Source organism: Hyla sarda, chromosome 1 (genome assembly GCF_029499605.1).
Source record: "Hyla sarda isolate aHylSar1 chromosome 1, aHylSar1.hap1, whole genome shotgun sequence".
Taxonomy (NCBI): Eukaryota; Metazoa; Chordata; class Amphibia; order Anura; family Hylidae; genus Hyla; species Hyla sarda.
The window spans coordinates 283,434,628-283,457,461 of NC_079189.1; the positions used below are offsets into that span (position 1 = coordinate 283,434,628).

The 22,834-nt window shown below is 46.1% G+C and overlaps 1 protein-coding gene across 9 annotated transcripts in view; it reads left to right on the plus strand.

Moving 5' to 3' along the window:
• Positions 1-22,834, plus strand: part of JSRP1 (junctional sarcoplasmic reticulum protein 1) — a 110,297-nt gene that overhangs the window by 29,071 nt on the left and 58,392 nt on the right. For 4 of the 9 annotated variants that reach the window (XM_056574103.1, XM_056574093.1, XM_056574083.1 and 1 more), the window contains exon 2: positions 20,365-20,427. The exons of 4 other annotated variants lie outside the window; for them this stretch is intronic. The gene's annotated coding sequence lies outside the window, so the exon portion shown is untranslated. Of the gene's footprint in view, positions 1-17,020; positions 17,039-20,364; positions 20,428-22,834 lie in introns of those variants that run through there. One more of the 9 variants, XM_056574112.1, reaches the window with a different exon arrangement.

Below are 22,834 nucleotides of genomic sequence, written 5' to 3' on the forward strand. Positions count from 1 at the left end.
TGGGTCTACAAGAACATGCGAGTGTAAAAAATTAAGATTTAGAATTTTCTCCTTCACTTTGCTGCTATTCCTGTGAAACACCTAAAGGGTTAACAAACTTACTGAATGTCATTTTGAATACTTTGAGGGGTGCAGTTTTTATAATGGGGTAATTTATGGGGTATTTCTAATATGAAGACACTTCAAAACTGAACTGGTCCCTGAAAAATTCTGATTTTGAAAATTTTGTGAAAAATTGGAAAATTGCTTCTGAACTTTTAAGCCCTCTGATGTTTTCCAAAAGTAAAAACACGTCAATTTTATGATGCAAACATAAAGTAGACATATTGTATATGTTAATCAATATATTATTTATTTAGAATGTTTATTTTCCTTACAAGCAGAGAGCTTCAAAGTTAGAAAAATCCTAAATTTTCAATTTTTTCATCAAATTTTTGAATTTTTCACCAAGAAATTATGCAAGTATCGACAAAAGTTTACCACTAACATAAAGTAAAATATGTCACGAAAAAACAATCTCGGAATCAGAATGAAAAGTAAAAGCATCCCAGAGTTATCAATGCTTTAAGTGACAGTGGTCAGAATTGCAAAAAATGCTCCCGTCCTTAGGGTTATAATGGGCACCGTCCCCAAGGAGTTAAGCAATTAATAACTCTGGAATGCTTTTACTTATGAATTTGATTCCAAGATTGTTTTTTCGTGACAAATTCTACTTTGTTAGTGGTAAATCTTTGTCGATACTTGCGTCATTTCTTGGTAAAATTTCATGAAAAATAGGAGAAAAAGCCCCCCAAAATTTGTTACACCATGGAAATACCCCATATGTGGATGTAAAGTGCTCTGTGGGCGCACTACAGGGCTCAGAAGGAATGGAGCACCTTTAGGCTTTTGGAGAGAGAATTTGGTTGGAATAGAAGTCAGGGGCCATGTACTTTAACAAAGCCCCCGTGCTGCCAGAACAGTGGACCCCCACATGTGACCCCATTTCGAAAACTACACATGTGGGTGTTTTTTCTTTTTTTTGGTGTTTATGTCAGAACCACTGTCAGCCATCCCTGTGCAAATCACCAGTTTAGGCCTCAAATGTACATGGACTAAAGTATGAGCGGGCTCAGCAACATCAATTAGAAAAAGGGGTGCTGCTATACGTATCAAATATAACACAATATTTTTCCAGAAGAAAAAGAAACGCGTAAAACAGCACACCCATATAAGGTAAATGTCAAAAAATTCTCTTTATTAATACATATATCAAAAAGACAGACAAGATCATTAAAAACAATTAAAAAGGCCAAAAGCAGCCAGAGCACAAAACGGGGTGAGCCCCCTCAACAAGGGAACCCCACCCAGGGCACCTGCCTATTACAATGCGTCAATAACGTCACTATGATATACACATAAGCTGCCACATAGTAATATATTCATCTCAACAGCTCATATACAACCTGTATTCTCATGTAGCATAGGTATAATAAGATGACACAGGACGGTTAATGGAGAAGTTACCTGGCAGGTGCCCCCCTAAAGACCCCACGCGTTCCGTTGCCCGTCGGCAACTTCCTCATGGGTGTTGTGCCTCTATTTTCTTACATCTGTCTTATATATACTACATAATCAACTAAATTACAAAGGTCTGTTTGACCAGAAGGAGATACCTGTGAGTCTCTGTGGTTTCATGTCCGAGCTCTGCCGCTCGCTTCTACTTCCGGGTCTCTTACCCGAGCGCTGTCGCTCGCTTGTACTTCCGGATTACATCCGTAACAACATACAACATCCACGCATGCGCACTCCATACTACAGGCTTCACTACATGTGCTTGCGCAGTGCACCCAGGAGTCTTTCAGGTCCGCATCTGCCTATCTACACTGTATACTCCTAAAATCAGCCTATCTCCACTCTACGCTCGATCATTAATTCTTTCTCAAACTGTGTCCCAACATACCTCTATGTGTACTCGCTTATACCTGTGCGCGCACACTAATGCATCCATTCACCTCTCCATGTATCATAATCTTTAACAGTAATGGTCCCTCAGTAATATATCTCAATAGGCAGATCTTAGATTATTCACATAGATATACAACAAGAACATGAAAACAAGCGCTACTGTGTGGGGTATGAGCAAATCAATGAATATTAGAAATGTATGGTGTTGCCCAAAGTTGGGTATTCATGTATATATATATATATCCACCTCAACCCCTAGCCACGTAGGCAAAACAGCCTCTTTGTTAGACTCCAAATAGTAACAGACCCAAAGAAAAAAGGAGCTACTCAAAAATTATAAGTGAAATATAAAATATAAACTTTATTTAATGATATTATTAAAAACATAGTGCAATATGTTAAAAAAGGAGTAATACGGCACAGACAGGCGGCATACCTGGGACAATGGCAATAAATGTGCAAATATTGCTGAATCTCATTAAATTTATGTATACAATTACTGAGGCAAGGGGGTACAGTAGATGCATATGCTGGCGATTCCAGTTAAAGTGCAAGTGCAAACAGGATAAGGCCTAAGCATTAATCCTATAGTGACAAATAAATAACATATACATACCGCAGTAATATAGAAAAGTACTGCAAGTCCCAGGATGCCGGCATTTTTTCAGAAGTAATAGAAAATCCAACCTATATAAGTAGGGTATCATTTTAATCGTATGGACTTACAGGATAAAGATAAGGTGTCATTTTTACCGAAAAATTTACTGGGTAGAAATGAAAGCCCCCGAAAGTTACAAAATGGCATTTTTTCTTCAATTTCGTCGCACAATTTTTGGGTAAAATGACTGATGTCATTACAAAGTAGAATTGGTAGCGCAAAAAATAAGCCATCATTTGGGTCTGTAGGTGCAAAATTGAAAGGGTTATGATTTTAAAATGTGAGGAGGAAAAAACAAAAGTGGAGAAACCCTGAGTCCCTAAGGGGCTAAGAAAGGTACCCGAAGGGATCAAATTTTGGCTTATTTTCCCCTCTTGAAAATGGCTAGTGGATTTCTGGTCAGCAGAATCTGTGAGATTTGCCATCAGATCCTCTTGTCTGTCTTACTCTGTCCGCCGTGCACTCTTGGCTTAAAGCCTGGTCTGGTGACTCCCTGTCTAAAAATAAGCTTTGCTCTATTCCTTTCAGGGGTCTTCAGTTGTTTGGACCAGAGACAACATTTTAGAGGATGCCTCCAATAAAAAGGGATTTCCGGTAGAAAAAAAATCCTAAAAAACCCTAGTCCTTTTGAGGCAACCATCACCCTCCCAGAGATTCTGCAGGGAAGGGAAAGTTGGGGCGCTGGAGTTACCCCAAGGAGAATAAAGGGACAAATTTTATTCTCAATTCCAAGTTTAACTCCAACCCTTGGGGTGGGGGGGGGGGGCGTGCTTCTCCAATTTAGGGTAAGTGGGCCAGTGTAACTTCGAACCCTAGGGTTCTGCAAGTAATCCTGCAGGAACTGTTGAGTCCCTCCCCTCCCCTAACAATTTTTAGGTCACTTTACTTTCCTCACCCATGTTGTTTCTAGGGGCTATTGTTCCGCTACTCTCAGATGAACAAGGTAGGGTTCCTTACTCCAGACTCTTTCTGGTGAGGAAATGAAACAAGTCGTATCGAACAATAATACATTTAAAACATCTCAACAAGTGTATAGTCTACTGACACTTTAAGATGGAATCCTTAGCTACCATAGTCCCTCTGATTCCTCAGAATTCTCGGATGTGTTCGGTAGACGCATACTACCACATCCCTATTCACCACTGGTACCGTCAGTATTTACAGTTGCTGTATCTCTAAATGGAGAGATTTGCCATTTTCAGTTCCGATGTCTCCCGTTCTGGATCATCTCTGCCCCTCAAGTTTTTACCAAACTCGTAGTATAGATGTTTGCCCATTTAAGGCAGCAAGGCATCCAGATATTTCCATATGAGGATGACTTCCTGCTTGTGGTGAAATCCAGGGAAGAGATCAAATCTCACCTATCCATATCCTTAGATATCTTCCAGTTTCTGGGGTGGCAGGTAAATTGGGAAAAGTCAAGTCTCGTCTGCAAGGTTTTCCTGGGAATCTCTTTAGATTCAGTTGCCCAGGCGTCCTTTCTCCCAGACACCAAGAAGGACGCTCTGATCCACAAAGTAGAGGCTCTTCAGAAGAGGTCTCGGGCTTCTATTCGGGAATGCATGAGGATTTTAGGCCTCATGACTTCCTGCATACAGGCAGTTGCCTGTAGTCAAGCTCACTCCAGACCCTTGCAGGCGAATCTCCTCTCCCACTGGGACAAAAGTCAGTCGTCTTTAGAAAGCATGATTTCTGTCTCCTTTAGTCACCAAGAAATCTCTGGATTGGTGGCAGGACAGAAAGGATCTCTCTGTAGGAGTAGTTTGGTCCCGTTCCCCAGTAGTGATGTTAACTATAGACGAAAGAGGGACTGGCTGGGGGGCGGTTTCCCAGTTGGGCTCAGTTCAGGGATCCTGGACACCAGAAGTAAGTGGGAGATCGTCGAATTACAGGGAACTCAGGGTAGTTTGGGAGGCTCTTATGTCCCTTCAGAACCATCTTGTTGGGAAACACCTAAAAATATACTCTGACAATATGACTGTGGTATCCTTCCTAAAACACCAAGGAGGGGCCAGACACCCTCATCTCCAGTGTCTCTCCAGGGAGATTTTCTTCTGGGTGGAAAAGACTGTCCTTGCTATCTCAGCAGTCCACCTGAGAGGGTTAGACAATGTTCAGGCAGACTTCTTGAGCAGGAGTAGGGTGGATCCCGGGGAATGGAAACTTCACAAGGCAGCTTTTGAGTTGATAGTCCAGACTTGGGGTCTTCCTCAGATAGACCTGTTTGCTACTCGAGAAAACAGGAAAGTACAATTGTTCTTTTCTCTGAACAGGAGAGACTTTCCCACAGATCTGTATGCCCAAGGTCAGCACTGGCATTGGAACTTGGCCTATGCCTTTTCCCCCTTTCTTCTTATTCTGGCTGTCCTAAGGAAGATAAAGGAAGGGAAAGGGAGAGTGATTCTAGAAGCTACGGCCTGGTCCAAGAGGAACTGGTTCCCTCTGTTAGAGACCCTAGCTATTGCCCCTCCTCTCACACTCCCGGTCAGACCAGATCTTCTACATCAGGGTCGCCTTTGGTCAAACTCAAAGGCTAACATGGGCCAAAAAAACAAGGTTTAAGTTTATGTGGGCCGCATAAGAAAAAAATGCCATCCCTGCACAACACCCCATGTCCCCTTTGCCCAACAACCCATACCCCCCCTGCACAACATCTTATGCCCCCCCTGCACAAGACCCCATGCCCCCCTGCACAACACCTCATGACCCCCTTCACAAGACCGCATGGCCCCCCCTTCACAAGACCCCATGACCCTTTTGTACAACACTCCATGCCCCCTTTGCATAAGACCCACATTAGGTGTAGTACAGTTCCCCCCCATTAGGTGCAGTACAGTTCCCCCACGTTAGGTGCAGTAAAGTTCCCCCACATTAGGTTGGCAGTACAGTTCCTCCACATTAGGTTGGCAGTACAGTTCCCCCACATTAGGTTGGCAGTACACATTCCCACATTAGGTTGGCAATATAGTTCCCCCACATTAAGTTGGCAGTATAGTTCCCCCACATTAGGTGCAGTATAGTTCCCCCACATTAGGTGCAGTACAGTTCCCCCACATTAGGTGCAGTATAGTTCCCCCACATTAGGTGCAGTATAGTTCCCCCACATTAGGTGCAGTATAGTTCCCCCACATTAGGTGCAGTATAGTTCCCCCACATTAGGTGCAGTACAGTTCCCCCACATTAGGTTGGCAGTATAGTTCCCCACATTAGGTGTAGTATAGTTCTCCACATTAGGTGCAGTGTAGTTCCCCACATTAGGCGCAGTATAGTTCCCCACATTAGGTGCAGTATAGTTCCACACATTAGGTGCAGTACAGTTCCCCCACAGACATACAGCCTGCAGCCATATACAGTGTATGGCTGGAGGCTGTATGTCTGTTTACTGCCCCAATTCAGTGTTACGACCACCACTCCTCCGGTTGGAACACGAAAATGACGGGCTGATGAGTCCTCCTCACTGCTCCGCTCCGCTCTCCTCCTATGAGCGCACGCTCCTGGGTTTTTAAAGTTAACTCGGGCCGCAGAGGGCATCCTTGTGTTCTCAAAAGATTTTACGGGACACAGGGATGCCCCGAATGTGACGGGGGCCCCCTGCAGGCACGGGGCCTGGAGCAGGTGCTCCAGGAGCGCCAATGGTGATCCGGCCCTGACCAGAGCAATGAATATCTTTCCCGGGCCGCAAAGATATTCATTGTGGGCCGCATGTTTGACACCCATGCTCTACAGTTTCAGTGTACACTAGAATATGGTGTGGATTTAATTTCTGGTTGCAGGATAGGCCCTTTTGTTATAAATAATCCTAATATTCCTCTTGTCTTAGAGTTTTTGCAGGAGTATCTACAAAAGGGTCTTAGTTGTAGCACTATTAAAGTGCAGGTAACAGCACTATCAAATTTTTCTAGGTGTATCGCTAGCCGAGGATAAACTAGTTAAAAGATTAATTAAAGTGGTCAGTTTCATCAGACCCAGGTCTAGACCTTATGTACCTAGCTGGGATCTCAACATTGTACTTTCGAGGTTAACGAAAATCCCTTTGAGCTTGTCTCTGCTGCCGAGATTAAATGTCTTTCGTGGAAAGCGGCCTTTTTAGTTGCCATTACTGCAGCCCGCAGAATAGGGGAAATTCAGGCCCTATTAGAGAACCATTTTTTAACCTCTTCAGGACATAGGGCGTATGGATACGCCCTGCATCCCGAGTCCTTAAGGACCGAGGGCGTATCCATACGCCCGTGGGAATTCCGGCCCCCACCGCTAGCCGGTTGGGGACCGGAGCCGGATGCCTGCTGAAATCGTTCAGCAGGCATCCCGGCATATCGCCCAGGGGGGTCATTATGCCCCCCCCCATGTCGGCGATCGCCGCAGATCGCTGGACAATTCAGTCCAGCGATCTGCGGCGATTCCGGGTCAATCGGGTCTCCAGTGACCCGATGACCCGGAATTACTGGCTGTTCGGGGCCGTCTCTGACGGCCCCGAACAGCCAGAGCCTGCAGGGGTGAGGTGGCACTGGTGCCACCTCACGATCGCCCTGATTCGTCGGCCGGATTACCGGCCGACCAATCAGGGCGCCTGCTGCGGGTGTCACTCCCGCAACCGCTCCGCCCCTCTTCTGGAGGACGTGAGCGGGTGCGGGACGTGCACCCCGGGTGCTGGGGACCCCGATCCCCGGCGCCCCTGTTGGGATCGGGGCCCCAGGAGCAGCTGCGGCGGCGGGACTGACCTGAAGCGTCTGGATCGTTGGAGGTGAGTGACAGCCTCCTGCTGTTGCTTAGCAACAGCTCCCAGCATGCAAAAAGGGCATGCTGGGAGCTGTAGTTATGCAACAGCAGGAGGCAGACCACCACAACTCCCAGCATTCCCTTATGGGCATGCTGGGACTTATGGTTTTGCAACAGCTGGAGGCACATTCTTTCTATGGAAAAGTGTACCTTCAGCTGTTGTATAACTACAACTCCCAGCTTGCACAAACAGCTAAAGTGCATGCTGGGAGTTGTAGTGGTGCATCTGCTGGTTGCATAACTACAACTCCCAGCATGCCCGTTGGCTGTCGGTGACTGCTGAGAGTTGTAGTTTTGCAACAGCTGAAGGCACACTGGTTGTGAAACTCAGTTTTTTTTTTACCTAACTCAGTGTTACACGACCGGTGTGCCTCCAGCTGTTGCAAACTACAACTCTCAGCAGTCACCGTACACCATGCACCGTACATGCTGGGAGTTGTAGTTTTGCAACAGCTGGAGGCACACTGGTTGTGAAACACTGAGTTAGGTCACAAACTCAGTGATACATAACCAGTGTGCCTACAGTTGTTGCAAAACTGCAACTCTCAGCAGTCACCGACAGCCAACGGGCATGCTGGGAGTTGTAGTTATGCAACAGCTGGATGTCCCCCCCAATGTGAACGTACAGGGTACACTCACATGGGCGGAGGATTACAGTAAGAATCTGGCTGCAAATTTGAGCTGCCGCAAACTTTCTGCCGCAGCTCAAATTGCCAGCGAGAAACTACTGTGAACCCCCCGCCCGTGCGACTGTACCCTAAAAACACTACACTACACTAGCACAAAAAATAAAATAAAAAGTAAAAAACACTACATATACACATACCCCTACACAGCCCCCCTCCCCAATAAAAATGAAAAACGTCTGGTACGCCACTGTTTCCAGAACGGAGCCTCCAGCTGTTGCAAAACAACTCCCAGTATTGTCAGACAGCCGTTGACTGTCCAGGCATGCTGGGAGTTTTGCAACAGCTGGAGGCACCCTGTTTGGGAATCACTGGCGTAGAATACCCCTATGTCCACCCCTATGCAATCCCTAATTTAGGCCTCAAATGCGCATGGCGCTCTCACTTTGGAGCCCTGTCGTATTTCAAGGCAACAGTTTAGGGTCACATATGAGGTATCGCCGTACTCGGGAGAAATTGGGCTTCAAATTTCGGGGGATATTTTCCGCTATTACCCTTTTTAAAAATGTAAAATTTTTGGGAAAACAAGCATTTTAGGTAAATAAAAATTTTTTTTTTACATATGCAAAAGTCGTGAAACACCTGTGGGGTATAAAGGTTCACTTAACCCCTTGTTACGTTCCCCGAGGGGTCTAGTTTCCAAAATGGTATGCCATGTGGGTTTTTTTTTTGCTGTCCTGGCACCATAGGGGCTTCCTAAATGCGGCATGCCCCCAGAGAAAAATTTGCGTTCAAAAAGCCAAACATAAAGTAGACATATTGTATATGTGAACCAAAAAAAAATGTATTCGTAATATCCATTTTCCTTACAGACAGAGAGCTTCAAAGTTAGAAAAATGCTAAATTTTCAAATTTTTCATCAAATTTACGGATTTTTCACCAAGAAAGGATGCAAGTATCGACAAAAATTTACCACTATGTTAAAGTAGAATATGTCACGAAAAAACAATCTCTGAATCAGAATGATAACTAAAAGCATTCCAGAGTTATTAATGTTTAAAGTGACAGTGGTCAGATGTGCAAAAAACGCTCCGGTCCTTAAGGCCAAAATGGGCTCCGTCCTGAAGGGGTTAAAGGGGTACTCCGGGGGAAAACATTTTGTTTTCATATCAAATGGCTATAGAAAGTTAAACAGATTTGTAAATTACTTCTATTTAAAAATCTTAATCCTTTCAGTACATATCAGCTGCTGTATGCTCCAGAGGAAGTTATTTTTATTTTTTCTCTACTGACACCTCTGTCCATTTTAGAAACTGTTCGGAGCAGGAGAGGCTTGCTATGGAGATTTGCTCCTACTCTGGACAGTTCCTGACATGGGCAGAGGTGTCAGCAGAGAGCACTGTGGTCAGGCTGAAAAGAACAACTCAGCTTCTTCTGTAATATACAGCAGCTGATAAGTACAGGAAGGATTATGATTTTTATATAGAAGTAATTTACAAATCTATTCAAAATTAACACCGCCACTATGATGTTTTTATTCATATATATATATATATATATATATATATATATATATATATAACAATTATCATATAAAGCAGCACCTCCTTGTATCCAGGTGATTGGGTGCAAGCCCTTGAACCTCGGTGCTCCGGTCCTCTTTAAGTATAAATGGATGTAGGCAGCACACCAAAATAGGTGAAAAAATAAGTGCTTTTATTCCAAGGAAAATTGACAACGTTTCAGCGATCTCTCACCGCTTGAAAATGGCGGTGAGAGATCGCTGAAACGTTGTCAATTTTCCTTGGAATAAAAGCACTTATTTTTTCACCTATTTTGGTGTGCTGCCTACATCCATATATATTTGTGGTCAGGACTTTGAACCGTGCATGGGCTTACCTGTTATCTCCTGCCAAGGCCACCTGCAAGAAACTAGATTTACCAAGACCTAACACAAAACTCTACTTATAACATAGAACAGCGGTTGAGGTGTGCCTGAAAACCGCGTCGAGGGTCCGCCTATAGAGGGCATTCCCTTATGTATGGTGATGAAGAAAAGGGTGAGGAGGGTGGGTTTCGCCAACCCAGCATACGCCCAGAGGGAGGGGCCGATGGATGTTAAATAGCCAAAGCCCCTCCCACAAATTCAGCCTGATAGGCTTCCCACTTGTGGTCAGGACTTTGAACCGTGCATGGGCTTACCTGTTATCTCCTGCCAAGGCCACCTGCAAGAAACTAGATTTACCAAGACCTAACACAAAACTCTACTTATAACATAGAACAGCGGTTGAGGTGTGCCTGAAAACCGCGTCGAGGGTCCGCCTATAGAGGGCATTCCCTTATGTATGGTGATGAAGAAAAGGGTGAGGAGGGTGGGTTTCGCCAACCCAGCATACGCCCAGAGGGAGGGGCCGATGGATGTTAAATAGTCAAAGCCCCTCCCACAAATTCAGCCTGATAGGCTTCCCACTTGTGGTCAGGACTTTGAACCGTGCATGGGCTTACCTGTTATCTCCTGCCAAGGCCACCTGCAAGAAACTAGATTTACCAAGACCTAACACAAAACTCTACTTATAACATAGAACAGCGGTTGAGGTGTGCCTGAAAACCGCGTCGAGGGTCCGCCTATAGAGGGCAAAAATACACCACCAGTTAGGGTAATTAAGTATCATTTATTTATAATGCCAAAAATTGAAATGCCTCTGCCATTTCCCTTGAGGGATCTGGGACATAAGTGGTATATGCATCAGAACGCCACCTCCCCAACTTCTGGATGACATGTACAGGCACCTTGTGCCTGGAGGCCGCCGATGCTGCTCCTATGCGGAATGAGTGACCTGAGAACTCTCTGGGGTTGTGTCCTAAATTGCCAAGCAGCGTGCGGACATGCGATGTGAAAAGAGAAGTGGTAAGAGCATCCCCACCGAAAGGCAACAGTGGCGACTCCGGAGGCTTATCATGGAAGAACTCAACCAGTTGTGCCAACACCGCCACCGGGCACCAGTTGTTGCCTGAAGGAAATACTTAACCACCGCCCCCCACCTGCAAGTTTTTGTGACAGACAGTGAAACTTCGAACCAAGAACCCTGCCACCTTAAATGAGCCTTCTGTGGATGTGTCGCTCCCCGCCTGACACATGAAAATTCACCTGGCCGGAGGAAGCCATGGAAGGCTAGATAAATGGCAGATTTGATTATCAGACTGCGCTCGAAGCCAAACGGGTTATTGGCTAATGCGTCAGACATGGCTCGGAACAGCTCGCCGCTGATCGGTTTCCTGAGAGGTGGCGCTGTGGCGCTACGAGCCACCACCCCTCTGAGCGCAGCCTTGACAGCCTGAGATGATAGGATAGATAGCCTGTCTGGGTGGGATAAAGAAATGAAATGCTGGATGCCCGAAAGATAAGATTTAATAGTGCTATGAGACAGGTGCAGAGAAGAGTGGCAGAAACCGATGAAAGATAGAATGATAGTGGTGTCGTAAGAAAAGGGGATGCTATGTTGCGACAGATATGACCTAAAGGTGTCGTGTGCTGCATGATAGGCCTTTCTGGTATTGGGGGCTAAGGCGTCCAACATTAACTCCCGGGGCCACCTGTGTGTAATGATTCAGTCCAAGATTAATTGTGCCAGGCAAGGGGTTTGTGTTCCTACTGCGTCTGCTTGCGGAGCCACCTGTGAAAAGAGATGGAAATTAGCCCTGGACAGAGCATCTGCGGCCGTGTTGTCTACCCCCGGTATGTGTCTGGCTGCAAAATTGAAGTTGTGTTGTAAGGACACCCAGACTAGCCTGCGCATGAATGACATTACAGTAGCATGCCTGGAACTGCCCTTGTTGACTATGGCAACTGTCGCCTGATTGTCACACTGAAACTCCACCGTCTGCCCTGACAAACATAGCCGTCCCATTCTATTGTGCCATGAACCTATCCCACATGTTCAGGTCAGCCAGGGCTTGGCAATCTAACCAAACCCTACTGTGTTGATGAGGGACACCATGCAGCAAAGACAATATTCTGGATACGAACGCTCTGCCCTGCGGAATTGCTCGCATAGCAAATGCCAGCATTCCCAGCAAGCTCTGCAACTCGCCCTTGGTCGTGACCTGGGAGACCGTGTACTTGTGGATAGTGTCTCTGATACGGTTGAGTTTGTCAGTGGGCAAGCTGACTTGCATTGCGACTGAATCTAGGATTACTCCCAGAAAGGTGAGACACTTAGTTGGACCGACCGTTTTCTTGGGAGACACTGGCACCCCAATATCAGTGAACAGTTTCAGCAATCTGACCAACTGGTCCGGCTCTTCCCTCGGGCGACTGAGCAGAAGAAAGTCATCCAAATAATGGATGACCTGGCTGCATTCAGAGACATTAACCAGCAGCCAGTGCAATGCCTGGGCCAGTTGGTCAAACAGCCACGGGCTGCTCTTGCATCCGAAAGTCAACTTGGAAGCAAAATAATATGCCCCCTGCCATTTGAGCCCAAACCATTGCCACTGGTCCCTGTGCAATGGCAGCAACTTGAAGGCATCAGTGATATCCGCCTTCGCCATCCAAGTCCCTGGGCCGAGCGCCAAGATGACCTGAATAGCCTGGTCTATGGAAGAATAATGCATGCTAAACTCCTCGGATGGAATGAGAGAGTTGATACTGGGGACAAGTGACCCATGGGGAGCCGACAAGTCAAATATCAGTCTCTTTTTCCCATTGAACTTGCCTGTTACCACCCCTACCGGACTGACCCTCCAAGACCTGAATGGAGAAACTAACAAGGGGCCAATCATATAACCTTTCATTAGCTCAGCATTTATTAATTCAGTGACAACAGCGGGATCGTTTACGGCAGACAGCAGATTGTCGCATTCAAATGTGGCCTGCGGCAGTGTGACCATGTCGGCGTGGAAGCCTCTATCAAAACTATTGATCAACCATTGGACCCAATCTGGGTCTGGGTGATCCGTGAGCAGAGCGGCCAGGACTGGGGTACGCACCCCGCCTAGTCATGCTGGCCCTTTCTGCCTACATGCAGAGCCCGGATGTGCCCTGAAGCAGTAGAAGCAGACGTGTAATAACCTGCAATTGCTGAAATTGCACGAAGACATATAGTTGTTACAAATTTGTGAGCCTCCGAGATAGTGTACTGGACGGCCCAACTTATCCACGGAAGGTGCGGACCTGCTGAAACTGTCCGTGGAAGTGGACGGTCTGGTGGCGCTCTGCTCGCCCTGTTGAGCCAGCCCTACACACCACGCCGTAGTATGCGTGATTGATTGACAGGCGGCACATGCGGGGAATTTGAGATTTGCGAAGTGGCTGCAGAACATCTGTGAATCTTCGATGCTCCAGTCCGTGAGGTACCCATCTTGGCTGAAGGCCGCCGCTGCCATGGCTGAGAAACTTCTATGATAATCGTAGAAATGGGTACCACCGTATTTGTATGCGTATTCAGTAACCCTCAGCAAATACAGGTCGAGCTCCTCTCTGCGCTCCGGCCTGGCTGAGCATATCACCTCCCTGTATTTGCTGAAGGCAATCACAAACTCGTGGATATTTAGCTTCCGTTTCAGCCTGGTGTCCTTACTCTTAAGGACAACAGATAAGTCAGCGCACGCTACCGTTCTAGTGTCCTCAACGTCGAAGGCAGATAGCAACAGGGCCGTCAAATTGATGTCCAGATTCCAGTATGTCCTTTCTCAGGGCCGCTGGGACAAAATGGACTGGTGACACCCTTGGTGGCCCAGAGCGCCTACCTGGGTTGCCTACCGGAACAGGGGCAGACATCTGTGTAGGCGTTGGCGCCTGCAATGCTGCTGGAGCTGGGGGCCCCTGAATGCCCCTTCTCTCCAGAGAATCCAGCCTGCCCAACATGGAAGTCATCATTGCATGCAGTTCAGAGAGGGTGGACTGGCCCGAGGTCCCCTCCTGACTGTCGCCAGCCCCCTGATCCGCCATCAGGAGTTTGTACAACTCTGCTTTTCGGGCGGTTGCTGGAAATGGAATTGCCCTCTTGCGCAACTCCTCCATCAACTTGGGGATCGTCCAAGCCCTGTAAGCTGCAGAGGAGGGCGTCCCTCGCACGGAGCTTCTAGCTGGTGTATCAGGGATGGACATCGGGTCCTCTATGTCTGACACGTGAGACATGACCTGTCCGGGTCGTAACGGGTGCCGGGGAAAAACGGTAATCGTGAGTCACCAGATATGAGAAACGTGTACCCCCCTCGCTGAGTACTGACTGACCTTACCACCACTGTAACACAACAGTTAGACGCCTGAAACGAACAGCAAATCGACTGTAACCCTGCAAACAACCGAATACATACTTAATGTTAGCTTACAGCTGCAGACTGCCCGTGCAATGTGGCCGAACCCAAGAGTGCTGACCGTAGTGCCAGTGCGACCCAGAGTACCACCTGAATAGTTTGAAACGAGGCCTGACCGTGTGTCTGACCGAGAACGTGTGCATGACGCGCATAGTCATGAATAATTAAACCGTGAACACCTCCTGACTGCGAGTCAAGATTACAGTGTGCACCGTTTCTAACTAACTAGCGATGGCTCTGAAGACGTGTCAGCAACCACCGCAGGCAAGTGGTCACCCTTGAAGAAGAGTCAAGATCGCAGTGACCACTACCCGTGTAAACGAAATGCTCTGTATGCGTGACAGTAGCCAATACGCCTTGAACCCTATCTGACATGTCGAGTCAGATATACAGTGATTCAGGGCCTATGTGTAACAGTAGCAGTGCGTAACATTAACTAATGTAACAGGAGTATTAAGCATTTGACTGAAATGACGTGAACTAGCGTCTGCTAGCGAAAGTGATGACCACCGTGAAACGTGAATAAATAACATGAACAACCGCCGTACGGTTGGTACTGACCGTAGCCAAGTTGCAATGACCAGGAATGTAACGACCACCTAACTGGATACAGCCCACCTAATCTGCAAGAGAAACTAACAGTGTACTAACCATATGGTTTACGCGCCACCTACCACCTCTGACCCATACATGCTGGCACCCCCTAGCCCCCCCCCCCCCTATGCCTGAAACTACCCCAACCCCACTAATTGCTTGACTACCCCAAGCCTCTGACCCGGTACCCCGATATGCATGACCACCCCCCCCCCCCTTAAACCAAAGCCACAGTAATATGGATTATCGTGTTATTAACTTTACAAGCTGCCCCTTGTCTGCGACAGTGCATGTGTCAGGAACTGTGGCCTGACACCGGTGCACCATGAACCAGCCCCTTATTACTGCATGGTACCAATACCTAACACATTTCCTCACACCCCTTTTTTTTTTTTCTGCGCCACCTGCTGGCCATCCGTGGAGCTATACCGCCGGCTCACTGGCATGCTGTCACTCCGCCCGTTCAGAGCCCCGTGTTACACGTGAGACGCCGGCACAGGGAGACCCACATGGGTCGCATCTCCCCGCGCCTGCCATGCCGCCAGCTGCCGCTGGATCCAGAGGCCGTGTTCACTGCGGCCAGCCCGGGCACACGCTGCACCAACGGACCGCCGCCTACATAACACGCTGGGTGCCGGAGCCTGCTCGCCAAACGAGGGGAGCAATAGCAACAGACCAGGGCCCCAGTAAAAGAAACCTGCCGGTCACCCGGCACTTACCTGCACCACCACACACCTGACCCAGCGTACGCAACGAAAGAACCCCCGCAATTTCGCCAACCCAGCATACGCCCAGAGGGAGGGGCCGATGGATGTTAAATAGCCAAAGCCCCTCCCACAAATTCAGCCTGATAGGCTTCCCACATATATATATATATATATATATATATATATATATATGCTGCCAAGTTGTATTAAGTGGGTCCCTTCTGAACCACTATTAAAAATAGCTCAATAAGAATAAATATATGAAACGGCGCTATAATGGTCTATGATTAAACTCTGAATATCAATAGAGAAAAAAATGCTTCGGGAACACATAACTGCTGATGGATAGTGAATCAACAATTCTGCAGCAGTGGCAGCGCTAAGTTTTTCCGCTCTGTACATGCATAGTGCACACGTTATCACTCTATATAGTATAAATGAATATGGCTCCTGAGGTAATACCTATTTCGCTGACTATCCTTGTGTGTCAGGATCCTCATTCAACTTCCGATTGTACAGGTTGTTCAACAGAGAGCAGGAGACTTCACCTGTGAGGAGAACAGCCCTGGCCGGCATCATCCCAACTCACAGAAGGATCCCTGACGAAGGAAAAGTCATCAAAATAGGTATTACCTTGGGAGCCATATTCATTTATACTATATAGAGTGATAACGTGTGCACTGTGTATGTACAGAGCAGAATAACTTAGCGCTGTCACTGCTGCAGAATTGTTGATTCACTATCCATCAGCAAAGTTATGTGCTTCCTGAAGCATTATTTTCTCTATTGATATTCAGAGTTTAATCGTAGACCATTGTAGCGCCGTTGCATATATTTATTTTTATTGAATTTACAAATCTATTTATCTTTCTGGAGCTAGTTGATTTGAATTTTTTTTTTCTCCCACCGGAGTACCCCTTTAAGGTCACAGATGAGAACATAATTCTCAGACACTGTCCAGATTTTCTTCCCTAGTTTCCCCTAAAGATACTGTCGGTAGATTGATTATATCTGCTATTTTAGAAGCTTATAAATCAGAAGGGAAATATTGTCCTATTTCAGTTAAAGCACACTCTACAAGAGCAATTTCTTCGTCATGGGCCAAAATAGCAGACACATCTCCTGATCAAATCTGCTGGGCGGCTACGTGGTCAAGCCTTCACATATTCACCTGTCGCTTCAGATTGGATGTATAAGCCAATATGCAAGGTCCTGCAGGCCACAGTCCCTCCCCAGAGCTACTTATCTGGTATGGCTCCATATTTGGAATTATTTCCTACTGTTAATTCGATTTTCACTAATCCTTCATGACGGCAGCACCGTAACTCCTACCCTATATTGTTGGTGTTGAATTCATTACAGGGATGTGGAATTCCTATCGCCTGGGACATGCAGTTACGGGCGCCGGGCAGGTGAATTTTTCCGCCCCTTAACTTCGGGCAAGTAGGGCCGGACCTGACAAACACGGCGGCACTCAGAAATCTGTATGGAGCGGGCTCCGGACTCGTGCCCGCTCCATACTCTGCAGCCCCTAGCTGTTCTCAGTAGCCAGGGGCCGCTGCTAATAGCCAGCATGTGTCGATCGCCGCGGTTGGCTATTAACCCTTTAGATCACCGCTGTCAAAGCTGACAGCGGCGTCTAAAGGGACATGTGAATGCTCCCTGGTGGGCTAGTGGGGTGGATCGAGCCTCCCCGCAGCGTTATCGCCGGGGGGCGATCCACTGTAGAGGTAGCCAGAGGGCTTCCCTGGTGTCTGTGGCTCTATCATTGGTAGAGCCTGTCTGGACTAGACTCTATCAATGTATTGCAGAGCATACAGATCAATGGAGTTCAATCGAACTTAATTGATCTGTATGAGGAATCTAATGATTCCTCCTAAAAGTCCAATAAAGTGTAAAACAAAAAATAAAAGCAAAAAAAAAGTTTTAATAAAAGTTTAAAAGACACACATTAACCCCTTCCATGTTAAAAGTTCAAATCACCCCCTTTTCCTATATAAAACATGTAAACATAATTAAAATAAAAATATTTGGTATCGCTCCGTTGTACAAACTATTAAAATATAACATTATGTATCCCATATGGTAAATGACGTAAATGTAAAAAAAATACCAAACCACAGAATTGCAATTTTTATAATGTCCCAGAAAAAAAAGTTAAAAAGCGATTAAAAAGTCAGAACAATACAAAAATGGTACCGATACAAAAAACAGATTATGGCTAGAGATGAGCGAACTTACAGTAAATTCGATTTGTCACGAACTTCTCGGCTCGGCAGTTGATGACTTTTCCTGCATAAATTAGTTCAGCTTTCCGGTGCTTCGGTGGGCTGAAAAAGGTGGATGCAGTCCTAGGAGACTCTTTCCTAGGAATGTATCCACCTTTTCCAGCCCACCAGAGCACTTAAAGGCTGAACTAATTTACGCAGGAAAAGCCATCAACTGCCGAGCCGAGAAGTTCGTGACGAATCGAATTTACTGTAAGTTCGCTCATCTCTAATTATGGCACAAAAAATTAGCCCTCATACAGCATGGTATGCAGGAAAAAGAAGAAGCTACAGGGGTCAAAAAATGGCAATTATACAAATTGGAAAAAGCTTAGAATTTTTTTTTAATTAGTAAAACATGACGGAAACTATACAAATATTGTATTGATTGTAATCAGGCCGGTCTAAAGTATAAAAATAACATGTTATCTCAACCACATGGTAAATGGTGTAGCAAAAAAAACCACCAAATTTGCTAAATTATCTTGTACTATTTCAATTTCACTTCACCGATTTTATATATATATATATATATATATATATATATATATATATATATATATATAGTATATATATATATATATATATATATATATATATATATATATATATATATATATATATTAGTATATACTCGAGTATAAGCCGAGTTTTTCAGCACGCTTTTTCGCGCTGAAAACACCCCCCTCGGCTTATACTCGAGTGAACTCTCCGCCCTCAGTGGTCTTCAACCTGCGGACCTCCAGAGGTTTAAAAACTACTGTCCGGGCTTGCTGAGAGTTGTAGTTTTAAAACCTCTGGAGGTCCGCAGGTTGAAGACCACTGAGGCCTTCGACATCATCCAGCCCCCTCTCACCCCCTTTAGTTCTGTACTCACCTCCGCTCGGCGCTGGTCCGGTGCTGCAGGACTGTCCAGTGGGGAGGTCGTCCGGGGTGATAGTCGTTGCGGGCTGCCATCTTCACCGGGGAGGCCTCTTCTCCGCGCTTTGGGCCCGGCCCCGGAATAGTTACGTTGCCTTGACAACGACGCAGAGGTACGTTCATTACCAACGTCCCTCTGCGTCATCGTCAAGGCAACGCCTCTATTTCGGACCCGAAGCGCGGAGAAGAGGCCCCCCCGGTGAAGATGGCAGCCCGGAACCACAATCCCACCGGACGACCTCCCCACTGGACAGTCCTGCAGCACCGGACCAGCGCCGAGCGGAGGTGAGTACAGAACTAAAGGGGGTGAGAGGGGGCTGGATGATGTCGAAGGCCGCAGTGGTCTTCAACCTGCGGACCTCCAGAGGTTTCAAAACTACAACTCCCAGCAAGCCCGGACAGCCGATGGCTGCCCGGGCTTGCTGGGAGTTGTAGTTTTGAAACATCTGGAGGTCTGCAGGTTGAAGACCACTGTATCAGACATTGACAAGTGGTGATGATGATGACATGTGGTGATGATGACAAGGGGATGATGAAAGGGGGGGTGTGGGATGATGACAAGGGGATGATGAAGGGGGGGTGTGGGATGATGACAAGGGGATGATGAAGGGGGGTGTGTGGGATTATGACAAGGGGATGATGAAGGGGGGGTGTGTGGGATGATGACAGGGGGATGATAAAGGGGGGGGGTGTGGGATGATGACAGGGGGATGATAAAGGGGGGTGGGATGATGACAAGAGGATGATGACAAGAGGATGATGACAAGGGGATGATGAAGGGGGGTGGGGATGATGACAAGGGGATGATGAAGGGGGGGTGTGGGATGATGACAAGGGGATGATGAAGCGGGGTGGGGATGATGACAAGGGGATGATGACAAGGGGATGATGAAGGGGGGGTGTGTGGGATTATGACAAGGGGATGATGAAGGGGGGGGTGTGGGATGATGACAGGGGGATGATGACAGGGGGATGATGAAGGGGGGTGGGATGATGGCAAGAGGATGATGACAAGTGGATGATGACAAGGGGATGATGAAGGGGGGGTGGGGATGATGACAAGGGGATGATGAAGGGGGGGGTGTGGGATGATGACAGGCGGTGATGATAAAGGGGGGATGATGACAGGGGGGGGGGATGATGTATTTCCCACCCTAGGCTTATACTCGATTTTGGGGTGAAATTAGGGGCCTCGGCTTATATTCGGGTCGGCTTATACTCGAGTATATACGAGAGAGAGAGAGAGAGAGAGAGAGAGAGAGAGAGAGAGAGAGAGAGAATTTTATTTAAATTTTTTGGGTTTGGAGAATATGTTATTAAAAATATAATTAAAAGGTATCATTATAGTAGGTAGTTATGGCTATTATAGGGCAAGGAGGGAAAAATTAGTGTAAAAGCGAAAATTTGTCTCAGTTTTAGACCTGTGGACAAGTAGATTATTAAATTTCCACACCCCTGCATGATATCTCACATCCTGGTAGTAAGTTGAAAAGCACTGGGGTGTGTATGGGGAGGAGCATTTTAAACCTCTTTGTTTCTTGTCCCTACAGTGATTGGAGGAGTAACCTCCATATTGGTGCTGTCATGAAGGATTAGTGGAAACTAAATTTATGGTAGGAAAAATTTCCTTTATACATTGTGTGTTGTGAAGCAGTTAACAAATAGCATGGCAGGAGAGGCTCTGAAGTAGCACGTAAATTGAAAATGACTGTATCCAATATTATGTACATAGAAATAAAGAAGCATATAATGTGTTGGCAGTAAGGCTGCGACTAACTATTATTTTCATAATGGATTAGTTGGCCAATTAGTGTTTCGATTAATCGACTAATCGGGATAAAAATAACCATAGTGGAGAAGAGGGTCCAGCACACATAAGGGGAGATTTATCAAAACCTTTCCATGGGAAAAGTTGCTGAGTTGCCCATAGCAACCAGTCAGATCGCTTCTTTCATTTTTCAGAGGCCTTTTCATAATGAATGTAGTAATCTGATTGAACAGGTTTTGATAAATCTCCCACAGAATGTTCTACTTCCTGCATCTTCTCTCTGCAACCATTGTGAATCTGACCTTGATCACAGAACCCAACAATCAGGGACTCACAATATCTGCAGGGAGCAGAAGATTGTTTGTGCTGGGCCCCATCTTCACTAAACAGGCTGCATATATACAAAGTGATAATCGCTAAGTGTATGTGGTCTTTACAAATTGTATTACCAACTAATTGACCAACAGATTAATTGATTATTATGAAAATAGTTCACAACTATTTTCATAATAGATTAATTGCAGATTAAGCGCTTAGTTTTTTCAGCCCTATTTGGCAGATAAGGCTGTTAGGCCTATCTAGTCTGCCCGATTTCTCTGTAGTTTACAGTCACTAAATGGAAATAATATGAATACTTCCATAAGCCCCTGGCCTTAAAGGGGTACTCCGGTGGAAAACATGTTTTTTCAAATCAACTGGTGCCAGAAAGTTAAACAGATTTGTAAATTACTTCTATTTCAAAAATCCTTAATCCTTCCAGTACTTATCAGCTGCTGTATACTACAGAGGAAGTTTCAATTTCTTTCTGGAATTCTTTTCAGTCTGACCACAGTGCTCTCTGCTGACACCTATGTCCAGAGCAGGAGAGGTTTGCTATGGGGATTTGCTTGGACCTCTGTTCGTACCTGATATGAACAGAGGTGTCAGCAGAGAGCATGGCGGTCACACGGGGGAGGAGTCGTGACGTCACTGACTTCGTTCCGGTGGTCGGGACCTAGACCCTCCAGCGCTTCCGGAGCAGAAACAGGTGGGTGCCGCATGCTATATTGCAGGGGTCCACAACGGCGGGACCTCCGCGATCAGACATCTTATCCCCTATCCTTTGGATAGGGGATAAGATGTCTAGGGGTGGAGTACCCCTTTAACACCTTAAGGACGCAGGACGTAAATGTACGTCCTGGTGAGGTGGTACTTAACGCACCAGGACGTACATTTACGTCCTGTGCATAACCGCGGGCATCGGAGCGATGCCCGTGTCATGCGCGGCTGATCCCGGCTGCTGATCGCAGCCAGGGACCTGCCGGCAATGGCCGACGCCCGCAATCTCTCGGGCGTCCGCCATTAACCCCTCAGGTGCCGGGATCAATACAGATCCCGGCATCTGCGGCAGTGCGCGATTTGAATGAATGATCGGATCGCCGCAGCGCTGCTGCGGGGATCCAATCATTCATAACGCCGCACGGAGGTCCCCTCTCCTTCCTCCGTCCGGCTCCCGGCGTCTCCTACTCTGGTCTGAGATCCAGCAGACCAGAGCAGAAGATCACCGAAAACACTGATCTGTTCTATGTCCTATACATAGAACAGATCAGTATTAGCAATCATGGTATTGCTATGAATAGTCCCCTATGGGGACTATTCAAGTGTAAAAAAAAAAATTTAAAAAAATGTAAAAGTAAAAAAAAAGTGAAAAATCCCCTCCCCCAATAAAAAAGTAAAACGTCCGTTTTTTCCTATTTTACCCCCAAAAAGCGTAAAAATTTTTTTTTATAGACATATTTGGTATCGCCGCGTGCGTAAATGTCCGAACTATTAAAATAAAATGTTAATGATCCCGTACGGTGAACGAAAAAAAAACTTTTTTAATACATTTTATAAAAAAAAAAAATTATAAAAAATGTATTAAAAGTTTTTTTATATGGAAATGTGGTATCAAAAAAAAATACAGATCATGGCGCAAAAAATGAGCCCCCATACCGCCACTTATACGGAAAAATAAAAAAGTTAGAGGTCATCAAAATAAAGGGATTATAAACGTACTAATTTGGTTAAAAAGTTTGTGATTTTTTTTAAGCGCAACAATAATATAAAAGTATATAATAATGGGTATCATTTTAATCGTATTGACCCTCAGAATAAAGAACACACGTCACTTTTACCATAAATTGTACGGCGTGAAAACGAAACCTTCCAAAATTAGCAAAATTGCGTTTTTCGTTTTAATTTCCCCACAAAAATAGTGTTTTTTGGTTGCG